The 8,888-nt window shown below is 45.8% G+C and overlaps 1 long non-coding RNA gene across 1 annotated transcript; it reads left to right on the top strand.

Annotated features, from left to right (window-relative positions):
* The first annotated feature begins 6,158 nt into the window (after positions 1-6,158).
* Positions 6,159-7,960, top strand: LOC307227118. The gene is made up of 2 exons (XR_013843818.1): positions 6,159-6,230; positions 7,693-7,960. It is a non-coding gene; the product is annotated as an uncharacterized lncRNA (long non-coding RNA).
* Positions 7,961-8,888: the final 928 nt, after the last annotated feature.

Here is an 8,888-nt window from a genome sequence, read left to right as displayed (position 1 = left end):
GGACCCTCTTCAGCAAGACCAGTGGGGTTTCTTCCTGCCCTGGGTGCTGGGACTTAGGTGCCCAGAAGTGGCTCCATTCAGGCAGCACCTCTGGCCATCACTGCACTGCCAATGCGCCACCCCCTCCTTCTGCTTTGGGCATGCAGCCCATCCAGGGATGCCCTCCTGGCTTGCTGAGCTGAGAGCCCCTCTGCCCCGGTGGGTCTGGGCAAGCCTCTGTGGGTGGCAGAGAGGCCTGGCGTGGAATTCTACTCAATATTGACCCATAGCAGATTCCAGTGTATAGTTAGCAGAGTAAAAACTGAAACACGTTGCAAGATTCAAAAAAAACAACAGGCCAGAGACAATTGTATTTCATCCAGCAGAGTTTTATTGCTACTGAAGGCAAATGAACATAATGGTCACAAATACAAAACATTCAGGATGGGCACTGTCCATAAGAAATCCAGTTGCAGCAGACTTAACTTAAAGGTAAAGGGACCCCTGACCATTAGGTCTAGTCGTGACCAACTCTGGGGTTGCGGTGCTCATCTCGTTTTATTGGCCGAGGGAGCCAGCGTACAGCTTCCGGGTCATGTGGCCAGCATGACTAAGCTGCTTCTGGTGAACCAGAGCAGTGCACGGAAATGCCGTTTACCTTCCCACCAGAGCGGTACCTATTTATCTATTTGCACTTTGACATGTTTTCGAACTCCTAGGTTGGCAGGAGCAGGGACCGAGCAACGTGAGCTCACCCCATCGCGGAGATTTGAACTGCTGACCTTCTGATTGGCAAGTCCTAGGCTCGCTGTGGTTTAACCCCCAGCGCCACCCGCGTCCTCAGACTTAACTTAAGCTTACAATAATTTGTAATAAGTCTAAACCTTAACACTAAGCATACTATATACACAACACCACACCAGAAGGAAAAGAGATAGAAAGAGAAAGTTAAACCAAGCTCCTTCTGGCCTCTTATAGTCAGCATGGCCTTGACAGAAGAGATAAGAGAACCAGTTTAAACCAGCTGTACTCAGCTTCTCTGAAGGAATAACCCAAATATCATGAACATTCTGCTTGTTTCTTTCACACAGAGAAGCTTCCCGAACCCTCTTGAATTAATTAGAGTAGGAAAGATCTCTACACATCAGATCAATACTTTCCGCACCAAGAAATGCAAACTGACAAGGCCATGAGTCTGTGTGGCACGGTGGAGAGCAGGGGTGACAAGCAAACAGTCCCACTTGGCCCCTTCTGGTGTGGCTCCTCTGCCTCCTGCAGTGCTAAATTCACCATCAGACCAGTTCTGCAGCTGGATCCCTGCATTGTGATGGGGTTGGACTAGTTGATCCCTTCCAGCTCTGCAGTCCTATGATCTATGGCAACTGCTATGCACAGGATCTAGCGCTGTGGACCCCAGAAATAGTGGCATGGGCACATGCGCATGACTGACCCACATATCATTCTGCCTATGCCATCAGCAGTCCCATGAGCATATTTGATCTTCATGCTACCGGTGCATGTACATTGCACTCACTAGGCCAGAGTTCATCATGTGATTCGGCTCTGAAAATGTGGCCGAATCATGGAGCAATCAGTTAGAACATGTTGGATCACGCCAGTGCCAGCAATCCAAGTTGCCCTGGAAATTCTCAGGGAGGAATCATTAAAGTAATTGTAAAATGACTCACAAGTTGCCAGCAGGTCACCCACAAAAACGATGCCTGGGCATTACAATTTAAATGATTAAAATGTGACGTCTCATTTGATAAGGAAAGTGCTGTCTAACAGTCACAACAGTGTTAGTGTGCTACTCAGATGCTCTGTATCCACGCACAACTGCACTGGCTAGTCCTGCCACGGAAATCTCACTTCCTCCATGCAGCTTTTCCAGAGAAGACTTCCGTGCAATCTGGAACCCCGTGCAATTGTGATTTCAGTTGCATGGAGGTCTTCTTTTTAAAATAATTTTTATTGAATGATTTTATGTTACAAAAAACAATACAGCCGTACTACCACTAAATATAATTTAAGGAGTAAAAATTACACACTTCGATATTTAGTTTGTTATTTGTTATTTACCGTCTTATTTCCTCCCAAACATTGCATACAACAACACACATATGTGCAAAGACCCACACACATGGAGGTCTTAAGGTGTACATGTGTATGCATGAAGTTTTCCTTTGTGCAGTTGTTCAGTTGGCTGCAGGCATTGGGGCCAAGCCAGAGCGCAAAATGTCAAGGCAGAATTAGTCAGCATGACCCCTCTCACACCCAGAGGCAGCGCTAGCTACTCCAGCACCTGGAGCAGGGCAGGGCCAGCCGCCCACGCAAGCATCCCAGGGGGGTGGGAGGCAATGTCACCCCCCCCCCTCAGAGTTGATGCAGGGCAGACCACACCTACCGCACCCCCCCCTTCCTCCACCAGTGCTCACACCTCAATACAATGCATGGGTGTTTCCTCTTTATTTACTTTTATTGACTACATTTATATTCCACAGAGCTCAAGGTGGCATATGACTCTTATAGTTATGTAATGAAGCTTGCCAATTATGGCTTCATTGGGCAGCACAGTCCTGTGAAAGGCAGCTGTGGAGTGTGTGGCGCAGTCATGTCGACCTCTGGAGTGTACATTTGTGTGTCACTAACATCATGCTTGTCTTCCAGGAAAGCTGACGTCGGTGCCACATACTGTAGAAGTGATGAGTGATGCTCTAACCATGCTCTCCACTGTACAGAGACATTAGATAACAAGGCAATTCACAGGTGTGATGACTTCACTAAGAGAGTCATGCTGAAGACTGATGCAGATGTTCTCATCTTTCTGTCGCCATCCTCTGCCACTCGCTGAAAGTGAATCAGAGCTAGGGCCCTCATTTCATCCTGTTCTGTGGTGCAGGGCAATGTGTTAAGATTAGAGTGTCCTGAAATCTCACCCACAGTAAGTTGCTTGCGGGGGCTTCCTATGTGTGTTACAGTCGGCCAACGAGATGCATAGCTTCCTTCAATCCACAAAACTGCAATTAGGCGGAATGGTGCAACCACCTCAAATGGCAAATCCTCGGGGAACATCTTTCTGAGCCCTTTTGCTGGAAGATATGCGACTTGTGTGCTGCGTTCTTGGAAGAATTAGCTGGCTACCCTCCAGTACAGCGGAGGGCACGATCCCATGGCCAGTATGGAAGGAAAACTCAGTTGGTCACCCAGTCAGCTTCTGGATGGGGGGGCCATCTTGTCAGCCACGGGCCACAAAATATCTTGGGGTAGCCGGGATTGTACCATGCAGAATGAGATGGAGATACATGCTGAAATCCGTCCCTATTGTGCTCTGGGAATAAACCCAGAATAAACAAGCGCTCTTCAAAACAACTCAGAATCTTAGTAAGAAATAGCAAATTTCTGTTACTCGCATCTGCCCCTGACCAATTCTCCTCTTAAGCACCCCCATCACTTGTCTTTTTAAAAGATGGCATTTGTGAATAATGCTTTCAGGTATCCAGCATCCCTTCTGAAATAGCTACTGATATTTTGCAGGCAGCCGAGCCCTGTTAAGTTGCATGGGCCTGTGATGATGTGTGTAGCTTGTTCTGCTGTTTTTTATTGTTTCTACTCCTGTTCTGATTGTTTCTCCTGCTGGAGCCTGGCCATTTGGCCTGTTCTGTTTCTCTCAGTTTTTCATTTTCCCCGGCTTAAGTCCAGTTTGCCACATTTCCCCATAAGTTTCCATATATATATTTTTAAAAAGGCCTCATGAAAATTTGTCAGTATTTTACTACTCCTTTCTTCTGATGCTCAACACATTTTTGTATGCAATTTTATCTAATGTGCATATTTTTGCAGGCAATGTCCCCTTCATATAATGCACCTGTGACCGTGACTTACACTAACATGTGCAAACTTTCCCCAACGTATGTATTTCTGTGCCCATTTTTGGGGGTGGAAGGAAGCTTCATTGTGTTTGAGAAGGTTTTCCTTGTCACCTGACAGATCAGGTAGGAGACTAGAAAGGTGTCTAGGATGGCCCAATTTGAAGTGGCTTCAGTGGAACGTTCGCAACATGTACACTTGTTTGAGGAACATTCCTCAGGCAAGGTTTCATTGTTCTGAGAGGTACAGATCGGGAAAGATCAGTCACGCACAGCCAGGGATGAAATAAGCAGATTACTGACATGCTGGTAATTTCTGAATGGTGAGCATGCGTCTAAGTGGCAGGTAAAGGGTAAAGAAAAGCATGCAGGAGTGACTTCAAAGTGTTTCTTATTACACCTTGCAGGTGAAAAAAGTGTGTGGAAGCCAAGGAGGTGCAATTACTCAAGAGCAGACAGAAAGTTAATTTTTCAGTTTCAGCCCTGTGACATGTACAACATGTGCCCCGGGGAACGAACAAATCCCGTACAGTGTGTCATAATAAAAACACTGGGGTGGATGCAAGCCAAGACTAAGGTGGGGTCTTGGCTACTCCACCCACCCAAACTTTGCTGAAAAGTAACACACACACACCCCTTCTCTCTCTCTCTCTCTCTCTCTCTCTCTCTCTCTCTCTCTCTCTCCTGTGAAGTACTCCTTTGAAGCAGTTTCAAAGCTATAAGCAGCAACTCCAGACAGTATGTTTGGAACAAAAGACACATCACCTAGAGACACAGCGAGTGGGAAATTTTGGTGCCCAAAGTTCTCACCAGCCACACCTTTCAGGGAAGAAACTCGCAGTTTAGAAAAGGCTGTCCCAAGCGGGGTCGGAGCTAATTTTATACAACGGGGTGAACTGAGATCAAGGTAGCTAACTGAGCAGGTTGGGGGGGGGGCTGCTGTGCCTTGCACAACAGCTAAAGGTGCAGAAATCATTTGACGCAACTTTTGCCAACAGGAGACATTTTTTAATGTATAGCCTGCCTTTCCTCCAAAGAGCTCAAAGTGGTGCACCTGGTTCTTCGCCAGTTTTACCCTCGCAACATCCTTCTGAAGAGATACTTACTGGACCAAGAGGACCCAGTGAGTGTCATGCCTAAGTAGGGATTTGACGTTAGGTCTCCCAAATCCCAGTCTGACACTCTAACCACTGCGCCACACTGCCTCTCAAATAAATATTGCCACCTGCTGACGTCTGCATGTCAAGCTACCATTAAAAGCACAGCTGCAGAGTCCCTTGAAGAGTTAACAACCCCCTGAGTGAGATACAGAAAAGGGATTTGCCGTGGAGGTTCCTAATAACCTTTGAAAACGCACACAGGAATCTAAGCTCCTATCATTTTCAATTGCTATTCTGTGAGGGCTGTGTGCAGCCTCTACTGCTGACCTGCGCTGTGGTCTAAACCATGGAGCCTCTTGGGCTTGCCAATTGGAAGGTCAGTGGTTCAAATCCCCGTGACGGGGTGAGCACCTGTTGCTCTGTCCCAGCTCCTGCCAACCTAGCAGTTCGAAAGCACACCAGTGCAAGTACAGTGGTACCTCAGGTTAAGAACTTAATTCATTCTGGAGGTCCATTCTTAACCAGAAGCTGTTCTTAACCTGAGGTACCACTTTAGCTAATGGGGTCTCCCGCTGCTGATTTCTGTTCTCATCCTGAAGCAAAGTTCTTAACCCAAGGTACTATTTTTGGGTTAGCAGAGTCTGTAACCTGAAGCGTCTGTAATCTGAAGCATCTGTAGATAAATAGGTACTGCTGTGGCAGGAAGGTAAATGGCGTTTCTGTGTGCTCTGGCTTCCATCACGGTGTCCCATTGCAACAGAAGTGGTCTAGTCCTACAGGCCACATGACCCGGAAAGCAGCCTGTGGATAAACGCCGGTTCCCTCGGCCCAAAAGCGAGATGAGCACAGCAACCCCATAGTCGCCTTTGACTGGACTTAACCGTTCATGGGTCCTTCACCTTTACCTTTACCTTTACCCTTCATCTGCTTGCTGCAGTCTGAGATGAGCTCTTCAGACAATGTTTTCACCGACATCTGTCAGCTTCTCACAGGTCCATCATGAGACATCCGCCAGCTTCCAGCCACAGATACCAGCAGCCTTCAAGCAAGCAAACTTGCCTTATTATTGCTCCCTAGCATCCCACTGCCAGAGGATTGCCTCCTTCCATTCACCACTTTGCCTCCTCCAAGTGGAAGAAACCTGGGCAGTGCTGAATGTCACATCTATTGCTCAGTTGCCAAGTGCTTTTGTGACATCACAAGAAACCCACAGCCTGTCTACTCTCCTAGACCTTTTCACCACCGCCGCTGCTTCCTGCCCAAAGGATCCTGCACTCTTAAAAATGCAAGTACCTTTAATATAAAAGGTGCCGGAGCATCATCCTGCCACCTTACCTGGTGAATTCTTTTGACACTGGAAATAACTACTAAATCAGAGGCCAAAATTTAAGGCTTTAAGATGTACAACTAGCTTCATATTTTTGGGGTGGTACTGTCAAGATCTCTGACATACTCAGTGAATATTTGACCCTGGTTTGCTTTTCTATGTGCAGATTTTCTGTGTTAATTTATTTCCTTTCTGTTACTATCCATGTGTATGCTATGTTAAGCTTATTGGGGGGGTGATTTTGAAAATTTGTAAAAATTAGAAATGCACAGTTTAAAAAATATGATTCACGATACACACACACACACACACACACACACACACACACACACACACATATCTACTCGGAAGGCATTTCCATTGAATTCAGTGGATGCTACTTGCATGTAAATAGTTACAGGCTTCCAATCTTTTTGCCCAATAACCAGCTATATACAAATTATGTAATCCTCTGTACATTTACCCAGGAGTAAGTCCTGTTGAACTCAATGGGACTTACTTCTGAGTCAGTATGCTCAGGCCCGTGCTTTAATCATGTGAAATAGGCAAATTAGCTATAGCAAGATTTTAAAAGCCTCCTAATTTTACGTCAATAGTTGTTATTTTGTATAGATCTTATTAACGTCAGAGAGGGGCGGGAATGTGGTGTGTGAACTTGTTCCATTTGCTTTGGGCAGGTATGAGCTTTGAAGTCTACAGTATCATTATGGCCATTTAAAATGTAAAACTGCTAAATTATTGCCAGGTTCTGTCAGGGGAACTTGTCCATCCAGACATTCTGTTCACTTGGAGAAACAGTCCCAAGCAAGGTGTCTTGAGGAAACACTTCCTGCTGAACAGAGGAGGAGAACTTGTGTCTCTCCATGTGTTGTTGGACTCCAGTTCCCATCATCTCCTGCCAGAACAGCCTGTGGTTAGTGAGTGACCACACATGGTGAGTCCAACATCTGGAGAGCTTCCATAGTGTGTCCAACAACATCAGCTTCCCCATCTCTGTCATAGAAGGTCAGGACACTGGGACACTTTGTTGTGATTCGGAAGAATTTCCCTCTCGCACCCAAGTCATGGTCAGAGGGTCGTGGCAAACACGAAGCCCACATTTTGGAAACCAGCGTGGAACATTGCAGTGAGAAATTGCTTTAAATCCTCAGAACAATGAATTAACAGGTACAGCCAAGGTGCCCTCAGAATCTGTACAGAACGTTTTCCCAGTTATTTATTATTATGCATTTAGATTTCTTCCCTGCTTTATCCCACGGCTTCAGAGTCTCAGTTGTCACATATTTCACATTTTATCCTCGTAACAACCCTGCTGTGACTGACAGGTAAGGCTTGCCTAAGGACATCCAGTGAGTATCGTGGGTGGATATGGAGGAATTTAGAAAGTTGCCTCATCTGCTATTTGTCTGTTTGGCCCTAGATTGCTTATTCTGCTGGCAGAGGCTCTCCTGGATTTCCAGCAGAATATTTTTTTTAAATCACTGGACACCTGATCCTTTTCAAAACAAGCAAGCAAGCAGAGGATAGGTGTTGGTCCTGAGACCTTCAACACACAAAGTGAGATCGAGCACAGAGCTGAGTTTGTGCCTTCAGAGATATTCAGACCTGGTCCTACGTATCCAAACTTGTTGAAAACTGTGTAGTGGGTATTTTGCAACTTGCACCCATTGAAAAATGTAGCATTTATTTTGGACTATGTACAAATCACATGAGTTAGCTATAATGTGCCAGTGGGTTATCTAATCACTTTATCTAACATATATATAAAGCAGGGTGTATAAAACAAGGTAACCCTAGGTAACCATCAGCAGAAGCAAATTGGTTCTGCTGGATGCTGCAAGCAAGTGCTGCAATTAGCAAATTGTGAAGCCAGAACCTTGGCCAAAATTCTGCAGTAAGTGCATATCAACAAAATCTAAAACTTGTGCTCTAACAAGGGCAGCTGAGGATATACAGATCCCTCAGGCAAGACAGGAGAAGCTTTCTAGGATGCCTTGTGGCTGCCGATGCATCAGGTGGGAAATGGAAGGCAGTGGGCAATGGGACTTCCTTGGGCCATGGCACTCACAATACCTCAAGGACCGCCTCTTTCCATATGAACCTACCTGGACCCTTAGATCATCTTCTGAGACCCTTCTTTGTGTACCTCCTCCTCAAAAGGGTGGCAACACGAGAAGAGGCCTTCTCTGCAGTAGCTGCCCATCTGTGGAATGCTCTCCCCAGGGAAGTCCGCTTGGGGCCTTCATTATACACCTTTAGGAACTAGGCAAAAACTTTCCTTTTTAACCAGGCTTTCGGTTGACGCTATTGACATCCTGTGCCCTTTTAATATGTGTTTGTGGAGGCTATTGGATTGTTGTTTTTATTTTTATTATGTATTTTGTGGTTTTATATCTTGATTTTATTCTGTGAACCACCCTGAGACCACCACTCCGAGACCACCCCCCCCTATATAGGGCGGTATAATAATAATAATAATAATAATAATAATAATAATAATAATACAGTGGTACCTCAGGTTAAGAACTTAATTCGTTCTGGAGGTCCGTTCTTAACCTGAAACTGTTCTTAACCTGAAGCACCACTTTAGCTAATGGGGCCTCCTGCTGCTGCCGC

This window comes from Podarcis cretensis (assembly GCF_951804945.1).
Source record: "Podarcis cretensis genome assembly, chromosome: 11".
Classification (NCBI taxonomy): Eukaryota; Metazoa; Chordata; class Lepidosauria; order Squamata; family Lacertidae; genus Podarcis; species Podarcis cretensis.
Note: the sequence above shows the minus strand (reverse complement) of the source record. Positions and strands in the feature narration are given on the sequence as shown.